The following is a 12679-nucleotide window of genomic DNA, read 5'->3' as shown; positions in this document are numbered from 1 at the left end:
TGGGATAAAAGCGCCACTTGCGGGTATTTCAAGGCAGCGGGGACAAAAATGTTTCACAGCAAGGGAGGGGTTGGAGTCGATCGGGGCTCTCTGGATTTTTAATCGCTGGCTGTTGGGGTGCAGCCCAGCGCGGAGAGAGGTGGAAGGTGGGGTCGCTCGGGTTGATTTTGGTAAGGCAAAATAAAAAGGTTTCCCAGTGGAGACCCAGGGAATGGGTTTGAGCCGGACCTGCACTCTTGGGATTGAAACGCCACCTGTGGGTATTTCAGGGTGGCGGGGGAAAACGTTCCATAGTCCACATCAAGGGAGGGGTTTGAGTCGATCCGGGCTCCTTGGATTATTAATCACTGGCTGTGGGGGTGCAGCCCAGCGTGGAAGAAAAGTTCAGGGATTCAAGTTGAGCTATAATTGCTACAATTTCTAATTAGATATTTTTGCAAGCACTCTTTTATTGCTATGGGGGTGGTTTTAACCCAGGGTCCATTGCTTAAGGCAGGCTAGTGCAGTCTGCTGCAGCCAGACTACACAACCCATATTGTTTCAAGGGGATACTCCCCTCCAGGGTTCTCTATTGGAAATTCTGTGCATTCCACTCCAGACTTTCCAATCTCAATTGCTCTTGGATTGGGGCCTCGACGCACCTCGCTCTCGAGCCCATCCTATCATTTACTCAGTAGCAGACAGCCAGCGCTGTCGCTCCTTTTTTTTTTTTTTTTTTTTAGGATTCCAGTGCACCTCGAACCTGGCTCCTGTTGCTCAGACTTTGCAGTTGCTCTTGGATTGGGGGGGGGCACCTCGCTCCCGGCCAATCTTTCAGTTTCACTCAGTAGCAGACAGCCAGTGCTGTCGCTCCTGTTTTGGGGGGGGGGCTTGAGCTCACCCCGGCTATGATCTGCGTCCAGATCGCAAGTTTTCAGGTACTCAATATTCAAATATGCAGTTACTCAAAAAAAAATTCAGGTTCACAAAAAAGATTCAGGTTCACAATCAGGTTCACAAAAATATTCAGTTACTCAGAAATATTCAGGTTCACAACAATATATTCAGGTTCACAACAATATATTCAGGTTCACAAAAAAAAATTCAGTTTCACAAAAAAAATTCAGTTTCACAAAAAAAAAATTCAGTTTCACAAAAAGATTCAGTTACTTAGCTCTAGTGGTGGCTGGAAGGTAAGCGCACCATAGAGAAATCTCAAGGAGAGAGTGACCAGTTTACTCACAAGGAGTTCTCTAAAAAAAAAAATCTCCTACAGAGGGTTTTCCAGATGGGGAGGGAAGCCAACCCACAAGATAGCGCTCTCTAGAGCCAAACACACAGTTTACACACAAACTTTGTTATTTTAATATGACAATTTTGTTCAGGTGATGCATTCAGTCAAGATTCAGAGAGTCACCGAGACTTCCCCTTACGTCTGCCGTGAAAATGCTTGTGCGTCGACTTCACAAGGCATTCACAAGTGCAGGGGCTGCCCGCATTTTCTCCACCAATAAACTGTTACCAAAATTGCTCTTTGGATGGGGAATTAGCTCGAGCAATCGATAACTATGTATTTATTAAGCCGGGATCGCCCTATGTCTACGAGGGTTTTTCTCAGTGACTCCCCGAATAAAGACAGACTCAGGAATTCCAAATTAAAAGGTTTATATATATATATATTCATTCATTCAATGTTACAAATAACACACGTACAAGAAAATAGGAATAAAGATAAAGGAGGTAAGTAAGAGATATTGAGGGAGTTATTAATTAGGATACTTTACCAATCTCTAGAAGTGGAGATGTTCCAAAATCCGTGGCATAGAGGTAGACAGAATACAGTGGGGGGGGAGGGAGGGGTGTATGGAACTTAACACACGAGGGAGACAGGGCAGAGAGTGAAGGGGGAAGATCTGCTCTGAGCCTTGTTGGGTAGGGCAAAATATACCCTTTTTTGGGGGGGTGGGGGGGGAGTGAGATTCTCCAGATGGCTCCTTCCTAAAAAAGGATCAAAAGACTTTTTCTATGGCTGTGACTATCGGACCAAGTGACAATTTGTTTTCTAAGCTGGCATCCTTGATTTATACATCCTGAGATGGTCCTTCTCCGTAGGTTGTAAATCTTCACATTCCAGGGAGGCGGCAGGGGGAATCCTTTAATGTAGATAGCTGAGGATGTTTTCCCAGGATACACAGGAGGGGGGGGAATATGCAGAGAAGGGCTACGTGATGCTCTCGCCTTGCAATAATGGCTTCCCTTTGGGTCAAGAGGCAATCAGGGATCATGGCAATTCTTTTGCAGGTTCTGCAGGTGATCCGGCCTCTTGTCCTGGAAAGTCTGGCTTGTACAAAGCTGGGGAGAGCTAGCCCAGAGCAGCAGGCTATTAAGGTGCAGGCAGCAATGTTTCAAACAGTTCAGTGTGTCTCTGTTATGGGTGCCATCTCCAGGGCTGGAGCTTTTAGGTATCAGTATGTTAATATGGAACCATTGTATCGTGAAGTGATCTGTTAATGTGTGTAATCCAAAGCTAATCTGTATGGCTATTGTTGAATGTTGTCTTTGTCAGTCTGGAGGTTTTTCAGGGCAGGAAGCCAAGCCTTATTCATTCTTAAACTCTCCTCTTTTCTGTTAAAGTTGTGCTGATGTTTATGAATTTCAATGGCTTCTCTGTGCAATCTGACAAAATAGTTGGTAGAATTGTCCAGTCTTTCAGTGTCTTGGAATAAGACCCTGTGTCCTGTTTGTGTCAGTCCATGTTCAGCCACTGCTGATTTCTCAGGTTGGCCAAGTCTACAGTAACTTTCGTGTTCTTTTATCCTTGTTTGTATGCTGCGTTTTGTGGTCCCGATGTACCCTTGTCATCCGTAAAACAAACCTTCAGTTAGGTCACAAGGTCTACCGGAAACCAACTCACACAGATCGCTACTTACACAAAAACTCCAACCACCACCCCCGACAGAAAAGAGGAATAATCAAAACATTAATGGACCGTGCAAGACGGATCTGTGAACCACAGTTTCTCAAGGAAGAAACTAATCATCTAAATCACGCACTGCTAGCAAACGGCTACTCCAAGAATGAAATCAGAAGGGCCATTAAACCAAACAAAAATCAGAAAACTCAAGAAAAACAGTCTCCCATAGGAAAGGTATTCTTGCCATTTATTAAAGGAGTCACTGATAGGATGGAGAAACTTTTGAAAAAACATAACCTACAAACAGTGTTTAAACCCACCAAGAAAATACAACAAATGCTACGATCAGCAAAAGACAAAAGAGACCCCCTCACCTCTGCAGGAGTATATCGTATACCTTGCAGCTGTGGAGAAGTTTACATCGGGACCACAAAACGCAGCATACAAACAAGGATAAAAGAACACGAAAGATACTGTAGACTTGGCCAACCTGAGAAATCAGCAGTGGCTGAACATGGACTGACACAAACAGGACACAGGGTCTTATTCCAAGACACTGAAAGACTGGACAATTCTACCAACTATTTTGTCAGATTGCACAGAGAAGCCATTGAAATTCATAAACATCAGCACAACTTTAACAGAAAAGAGGAGAGTTTAAGAATGAATAAGGCTTGGCTTCCTGCCCTGAAAAACCTCCAGACTGACAAAGACAACATTCAACAATAGCCATACAGATTAGCTTTGGATTACACACATTAACAGATCACTTCAGGATACAATGGTTCCATATTAACATACCATACCCTCATTAGCACATTATCTTGATACTTACAGGACAATACTTTTGCAGGACAATACTCAGCTCAAACCCAACCCCTTTCTGACTATATATTACTCTTCCTACACCCTTGACACTGAGAGACACTGTCCTTCAGTGCTACTACTCTGAAGATGCCTGCCACAGTTGCTGGCGAAACGTCAGGAAAGAAAATTCCAAGACCATGGTTACACAGCCCGGATAACCTACAAGAACCAACCAACAGGTAGGGTTGCCAACCTCCAGGTACTAGCTGGAGATCTCCCGCTATTACAACTGATCTCCAGCCAACAGAGATCTTTTCACCTGGAGAAAATGGCCGCTTTGACAATTGGACTCTACAGCATTGAAGTCCCTCCCCTCCCCAAACCCCATCCTCCTCAGGCTTCATCCCAAAAATCTCCAGGTATTTCCAACCTGGAGCTGGCAACCCTGCCTATACGTGCCATTGCAAGACTGGTAAGTCTAGACATTAAGGTGTTTTTAGCTCAGAGCTATGGTCTGATATAAGATGGGTAAATGAGAAATTTCCATTTGTACACGGTTGCCAGCTCTAGGTTGGGAAATACCTGGAGATTTTGAAGGTCGAGTCTGAGATGGCCAGGGTTTGGGGAGGGGAGGGACTTCAATGGGTTATAATGCCTGGGTCCACCTTCCAAAGTGGCTTTTTTGTACAGGAGAACTGATCTTTGTTGCATTGAGATCAGATGTAATTTGGGTTGCCAACCTCCAGGTGGCTGGAGATCTCCCTCTATTAGAACTGATCTCCAAGCGACAATAGGGTTGCCAGCCCCGGGTTGGGAAATACCTGGAGATTTTTGGGGTGGAGCCTGAGGAGGGCGAGGTGAGGGGATGGACTTCAATGCCATAGAGTCCAATTCTTCAGGTGAACTGATCTTGATCTCAACTGGATATCAGTTGTAATAGCAGGCGATCTCTAGCTAGTACCTGTATGTTCTGCAAATTTTGAACACAGAAGGGCTGAAACAAACACAAAAAATCATATTAATCATTCATAAGTATGTACATTTCAAAATTCCTTATATCTCATATACAACAGTAACTTTACAACCAAGAGTCACTAGTGACTTTACATCAAAGAGTCACCATATGATTTCTGCATCTCTTTCATTATGCTTTTGAACACATGAACACATGAAGCTGCCTTATACTGAATCAGACCACTGGTCCATCAAACTCAGTATTGTCTACTCAGACCGGCAGCAGCTCTCCAGGGTCTCAGGCTGAGGTCTTTCATATCACCTACTTGCCTAGTCCCTTTAACTGGAGATGCCAGGGATTGAACCTGGAACCTTCTGCATGCCAAGCAGATGCTCTACCACTGAGCCACGGCCCTTCTGTTTCAGCCCTTCTGTGTTCAAAATTTGAAGTACCCTTGTTTATGTAACATGGACAGAGATCAGTTCACCTGGAGAAAATGGCCACTTTGGAAGGTGGACTCTATGGCATTATAACCTTTTGAAGTCCCTACCCTTCCCAATCCCCACCCTCCTCAGGCTCCATCCCCAAAATCTCCCAGTATTTCCTAACCCAGAGCTAGCAACCCTAAATGTAATAGCGGGAGATCTCCAGCCACCACCCAGAGGTTGGCAACCTACTCAGGTCCCTAAGTACAATTTGTCACAATTTTATTTTAAAAAGTAAATCCATTTTAATGTGAAGGCAGGGCTATCCTTGGTAAGAAAAAAAATGTTTTCTAGAGCTAAGTAGAAATGCTATTTTTTAAAAAATTAATGTCATCATGTTTATTCACACAGTATTTCCCTTAATTATCTTAAAAGCAAACATTATAGGAAGGGCTGATTAATTAGCAATTCTTTTGCACACGTACCTGGTTTATAGAAAAATTAATAACTATGCTTATGTGTAACTTTGAAACCTGCTGATAAGAAGAAATGCAAGTTAACTACAGATAGTTCATATCAGTTTCTAATTAATTATTCTCCCCTTGGATGTCTTAATTTTTATGAGAGAATTACATACAAATTTTGAGGGCAGGCATGGGTCAGATATAATCTTTCAAAACACAGGGGCAAATAATTATCAATAATCTCAATAAACTGACATACTTATGTGTGGCAGGTTTTTGCAAATAGAAGGGGTGAATCCATAGTCAATTTCCTCTAGAATAAGAAACCTAATCATTTCTGCTTCCCCCCAACCACATTCTTCAGCTTCCAGCCTCCTGTTAAACAAAGATGCATTTCGAAAACAACTTATAAGAACAGGGCAAAAAGTCAATTTCATATTTCAAACCATCTGTTTGGATGCTTTATCAATAAATTAAAGTGCATGTTAAAGTATGAAAAAGCCCTTCTTTCTATTAAACTTCCTTTCTCCTTCATTTCCCAAGGCCCAAAGCTTTGGTTGAAGCTCTGGCTGCCTTCCACTGCTGAGTGGGGCTGGAGTTTTAAACAGCCAATAGTAAAACATCTAATTTACATTTAATGTTGTCTTGGAGAAAAGAAACAGATTCATTTACAATTATTGGTTTTATTCCCATTTCACCGTACATATGATGTCCCCATTGTCACAAAACACAAAGTGGATACTTGGGTTTGTTTGTTTTTTGTAAAACAACAACAACAACCACCAACCAAGCTCACCACTCTGTAACATCAGTACTGCTTTGGGCTCCCCAATCCACTAGTCTTTGCATATACTCCTACTGTGAATCCTGTTGACCTGGTGGATCTATTACTGGTAGTGTTGCCAGCTCCAGCTGTAGATTGGGAAATACCTGGAGATTTTGGGGGTGGAGCTTAAGGAGGCCAAGGTTTGGGAGGGAGGGATTTCAATGGATTATAATGCCATAGAGTCCACCTTCCAACATGGCTATTTTCTCTATTGCTTGGAGATCACTTGTAACAGTGGGAGATCTCCAGTTCCCACCTGGAGGTTGGCAACCCTAATTGCACAGTAGTTGAGCACACTTATGATCATCATGTTGAAGAAGAGGAAATATGAGCTCTTATGATGCCCCGTGATCTTACTGTAATTTGCTTTCCAGTCAATGCATGAAGAGAGTATTAACACGATCTTAAATATACTTCAGGGATGTATTGGATCCATACTATATTTTCCTACAGCTTAATCTCCACTGTGCCACTCCGTATTTCCAGTATCAGTTTTTCAGCCAATTCAATTAATAGCAATAACAGCTGTGATTGCAAAACAGAACTTGTGTGTTGTGCTTAAATAAGATTATGCATCAAAAATTATAGCTTAATACAAATTAGTGTAGTTGAGCACTATTTGCAACCCTAAAGATGATTGATTTCTGCTCCATGGTTACTGAGACTATACAATAACAGCCACTCAAAATATATACACTGCTGTATCGCCCCTTATCATATCAAATAAAACAGAGGAGAAAACCCCCCACTGTGCATTCACTTAAAACAAGGAAGATAAGATCTAGCTATCAGTTAATGCCTAATAATGAAACTGAACATTTCGTAGCACCATATGCAAAAGCGATAATAAGTGCTACTTATGGGGGAAATGTATCTATTGGTTTTTCTGCAATCGTAATGGGGGGGGAATCTATTACAGTGCTATTATGATTGGCTTTGAAAAACGAAGTCTGAACCTACAAAAATTACCAATATCAATGCAAATGTTAAATATTCCACCTGGTCCTTTTCATCTCCAAAAATAAGGATACTAACATAAGCAAATGAGTTCAACCGGGATTTCTTTATTAAATAGCTGACCTGAGCCTAATTATAGCCCAACCCACAGTGCAGACAACTTAACTAGTGGGCTGCAAAAAGCACTATTGTGGCAATTCCACCTGGTTCCAAAGTCAGAGGAGTACTGATCTGCCCACAGCTTTTTCTTGCCTGAATGCAATGTTATAGCAAGAGGAGCTGTTACCCAACCCCCCCTCCAAATACTGGCAAATATTCAGGTTCAAATTAGGGAAGTCCAGCCCAGAAGGATCAAATTTCCCTGGCCAATAAGCCATGGGAGGCTGGTTTGGGAAGCCTCCCCCAACAGAAGACACCTCAAGATGTTTGCCAAACATTCTTAATTTGAGCAAAAGCCTGCACTTTGCTTAATCATCCATCTCACCCATTGACTAGTTGTACTGGTAAACCCAGTCTGCAGTCGCATCTCACTTAATGCTACCAGACTCAACACAGCCCATGAATGAGGGCCCAGGGAGATAGCAGTTTCCATTCAACTAGTCTATGGCCAAAAGCAATGCCACTTACAATTGATGGCAGGCCATGGATGCAGTATCCTACAAGAGCCTGATCACAGCAGTAACTGGACAAGCTGGTTAACCAGCCCATTGGCTGTAGGAACACCACATTACCACAGAGGCCAGGCTGAAGGACATGACCACCTATTAAGGACTTAAGCATAGCAGTGGCAGAAAGGTGAGTTAACCAGGACCATAATACAATGGATGCCAAGCTGAAAGACATGGCCTCCTCATGAGGACTTAAAAGTAGCAATAGCTGAAAAGCCAGTTAAGCAATTCATGGCCAGGAGCAATGCAACATCACTGTTATGGCAGGTCCCTAGCAGTAGCCACCCACAACCAAGAAACCAGTTCAAACCTATAGCCAATGCCAAATACACAACAGAGCCACTTACAACAACTTTATAGAATCATAGAGTTGGAAGGGACCACCAGAGTCATCTAGTCCAGTCCCTTACATAATGCAGAAAATTTACAACTACCTCTTCCCTTCCAGGTGATTTCGTTTATACCCCCGAAGGAAAAGAATGGAGGGTTAGCCTACAAGACTCTTACCTCACCCCCAAGTGAGAGAATAGGATAATAGTGGGGGAGTGTTCATGGGGTTATCAGAACTTTCATATATGTTTCTAGAAGCAAGGAAGACAGGAAATATAATGAGGAAAGTGCTAGAGATAGGTTGGAAGTTTGTAACTGGCTTTCCATAGTAGATTTAGGACAAATAAACAATCTTCTTGAAATATTTATGTTAGTTTTATTAAAGTAATCCCTCTTGCTTAAACTGTCCTACATGACTCACTTGTACTGAGGACCTTTGGAGCTAAAATATGATATATACATTAAAAATTATAACAATGAATTCTGTTCCACATGGGCTAATCAAGTTTGAAAACAGAAGTTGCTATCTCAGAGATCTTTCTTGTCCTTCCTGTTCCTGCAATAGAATGAATCAATGAAGTCTCTCATTCAGGCCAAAATAAACTAAGTTCATATTTGTAATGCTGGCTAGAGGTTACATGTTATCAATAATGCACACACAACATCTTAAAATTTTACAAAGGTGCACACAATATAAACAGCACAGCAGCCTAAAAAGTCTAAAACAATATATTTTAAATGGCAGATCTTTAAATGTTACTTTGCCTTTAAACATACAATTATGTAGCTACCCACACGGTTTTAAAAAAGTGAAAGCGGATTGCTTCATAAATAAATAAACCCAATTCCAGGTTTATGCACCAGTGGCCATTTCCCTTCAGCAACAAAGGCCAGTTTTAGACAATATATATTGTACTTACTTTTCTGTGACTCTAAATAAGGTCACATTGCCACCACCAATTTAACAATTAATTATGTAATTTGCTTCTCTTGTTACTCTTGATTTTGCCTAATTGTCTGTTCACTTTGGAAGGAGCAATAATGAGTAATGATAGTAATGAATGGGGGTAAAAGAACAATAAACAGCAAATTAAATCTCCCCTTTACACAGAAAATGAGAGAATTTATATTCTTGAGTGCTGGTTTATATGCAGTTAATTCTATGCCTCACTAAAGACTTTTATGACATAGCAAACCAGAGATTTCAGGCTCCAGTTGATATCATAATCCATTTTAGCCTGTACTGTCTGATTAGGAAGCAAAGGGGTTTCAGCAATTTTTAAATCTGCCACCCGTCACACCTTGCCAGACCGTTCCACTTAACATTCTTCATCTAAACTATGTCTAAATGTTAATTATATTAAAAATAATAGGGCGTCAACCCCCATTCTGGTGTATCTTCTTCTTTAGTTTAGCTGCAGTAAGTAAGTTCACCTAGCTCCTTGCAGGGCAATTATAAGCCTAAATCCCAAGTGAAATTTGAGATACAATACTGAAAATTCAGTATAAACAAGTACTGAGCGGAATTCTCTTACTGTTGCCGAGGAGGAGGAAGAAGAAGAAGAAGAAGAAGAAGAAAAGCTGGTTTTTATATGCTGACTTTCTTTAAGACTTAAGGAGTCTCAAAGTGGCTTACAACCACCTTCCCTTCCCCTCCCCACAACAGACACCCTGTGAGGTAGGTGGGGCTGAGAGAGCTGTGACTAGGGCAAGGTCACCCAGCTGGCTTCATGTGTAGGAGTGGGGAAATAAAGCCAGTTCACCAGATTAGAGCCTGCTGCTCATGTGGAGGAGTGGGGAATCAAACCTGGTTCTCCAGATCAGCATCCACAGCTCCAAACCACCACTCTTAACAACCACTACACCACACTACACCACACTGGCTGTTTCCATGCTGGAAAGAGGAGGGCTACTTGGAGAGGCAGGCACTGAGGCAGTGCTTGCCCAGGCAGCCCTCCCAGCAAAAATACTGCTGGTGATCAACTGCCCCAAGATCAATTTGCAGAACGGGGGGGGGGATTGCTGGGACACGGGGCTAGCTGCACATGCCCAGGTTCCCTCCTAGCCCAACATTACTGGAGCTGAGTTATGGAGCTGGGTGTCTGTCATTTCTTTCCCTCCTGGCAGCTAGGAGGAGGAAAAGGTAGGGTGAAGAGGGTACAAGAAGGGGGAGGCAGCAGCAGCAGAAACAACTAAGAGGTCAACACTTCCCTAGCTGCCCTCCTCTTTCCCTCAAAGTTGTGAGGAGGTGATGGGGCATGAGGAAGGGAGCAGAGGAAAGGGAAAACAGCAGTTGCCACCCCAAGGCCACCAACACTCAGCACCTGCTTTCCCTGGCCTTGTTTGTCATCCCTTCCAAAGCCCTTCCCTCAGCTATCCTCCCTCTCTGTCTGTCCAGCTTCTTCCACACCAGTGTTGGGCTCCTTCTCCTCACCCACTGCAAATTCCTGTGCTCTCTGTCCTATATGTTATTTGTGCAAGTTCACACAGCACTCTTCTGTTTTAAGAGTTTTTGTAACACCTCTTGTTTTAGATTTTTCTGCATGCCTCCAGATTTCCCCAAGTGTGAAAAAAGATCTCCCTTCAGTGTACACATCCCTAACATTAGGATTTAATAATCCACATCTGGAACCATGTTGAGCATCAGATAAAACAGTGGATTTGCAAGGACTTGGGTGGGGTATCTCATTTTGCCCTCCCCAACTTTTTCCTCTTTCCCTCCCCTGAAAGCCCCCATAGCCATTCCCCTTTTTTCTTGTTTCCTTCTCTTCTTCTCACCCACCAGCCAACCTACCTTTATCTGCCTCCCTGTCTTCAGTATTCTTTCCTTCCCTCCTCCTAGTAGCCTCTACTATGGTTCAGTTGCATGCAGAGGTGGACCTACATTTTTGGGGCCCTGAAGCGTGAACTGTTATGGGGGCCCCTTTGCAACCAGCAACAATAGGGCAACATCCAGCAAGGTCCTAAGGGCCTTGCTGCCCTTGCAAGGAACTTGAGGCCCAAAAGGTGGAGAACAGGGTGGTGGGGTGGAGTCCTTGCAAGGACCTTGAGGCCCAAAAGGTGGAGAACAGGGTGGTGGGGTGGAGTCCTTGAAAATGGGCCATACAATGATGAAATAAAACTATAGAACTATTAAGCCATGCACCAATAAAGGATTCGATGATCCAGCTGCCAAAATGTAGGCTGTGAATAGATTCTGGTGAGCTCAATGAGCCTTTACAGCTGGGGGTTCGAGCGCTGCAAGCCCCCGAGAAAGTTTTGAAATTTGACCAATTACAGGGACATTTTCAGGCCATGAGAAATGGGTATTAGAGCATATTCTAAAGTCAATATTAAGTACTTCAACCCATTGGCTTATGATTCCATCACTAAAAAACTCCATCAATTTTGTTGAGAAATTCACTCATTAAAAAAGTTGCTTCAGGGGGCCCCTATGGGATTAGAGGCCCTGAAGCTTAAGCTTCATTAGTTTCACAGTAGATCTGCCTCTGGTTGCATGGTACTGGCTGCTGGTTTGGGGCCAGTTGAGCAGTGCTGGTCACCACGCTTATCCCACTTGCGCAGTGGGGAACCCACAAGGCCTTGCAGGGGACACCTCATCTCCCCCTATATCTCCATCCCACCTTATTTCCTATTTTCTTTCTCCTGAAAACCCCCATAACCTCTTTTTTTCCTGCTTCCTTTCCCCCTTCGTACCCACCAACCTGCCTTTTATCTGCCCCCTTTCAGCTACATTTATCATTTACTTCATTAATATCATGTCTTTCTTCACAATGGGAAGCCAAAGCAGCATACATCATTCACCTCACCTCCATTTTATCCTCATCTTTATGTAAGGTGAGTTAGGCTGAGAACTTGTCTAACATCCCTCTAAGCTTCCTCACTCTGCCTTTTAATGACAAAAATCAAGGCTTGAAGGCTGTCAGTACTGTTGTGGTTACCTAGTGTCAGCCACTGAGGACATTTGTTTCTTAAAGCTACAGGTGCTTTGTCTATTATTGGGGAGGGGGTTTAACCCCCCAATACATTTCTTTTTAAAGTTCTGATTTTTCTGCAAACCTGGGCATATTTCAGGTGTAGAAAGATCTGTATTAGCTGTTTATGACTCCATTATGGAAGATATATGCAGATTACATTTAATATTACATGTAATGGCTAGGACAGTGTTCTTCCGTCACACAGAGACCATTTTTGGCAGCATCATGTTAGCAATTTATGTGTTCCTCTAGCCTTGAGTCACTGTGCACAAGGATGACCCCAGAGAGCTGTAACAAGGTATATATGCCACAACATATACTTTCCATTTTCCAGAACCTAACTTTCCCATTGGTGCGTGTTAATGGACTAATTCATT

This window comes from Euleptes europaea, chromosome 1 (assembly GCF_029931775.1).
Source record: "Euleptes europaea isolate rEulEur1 chromosome 1, rEulEur1.hap1, whole genome shotgun sequence".
Taxonomy (NCBI): Eukaryota; Metazoa; Chordata; class Lepidosauria; order Squamata; family Sphaerodactylidae; genus Euleptes; species Euleptes europaea.
This window is presented reverse-complemented; position numbering follows the sequence as displayed.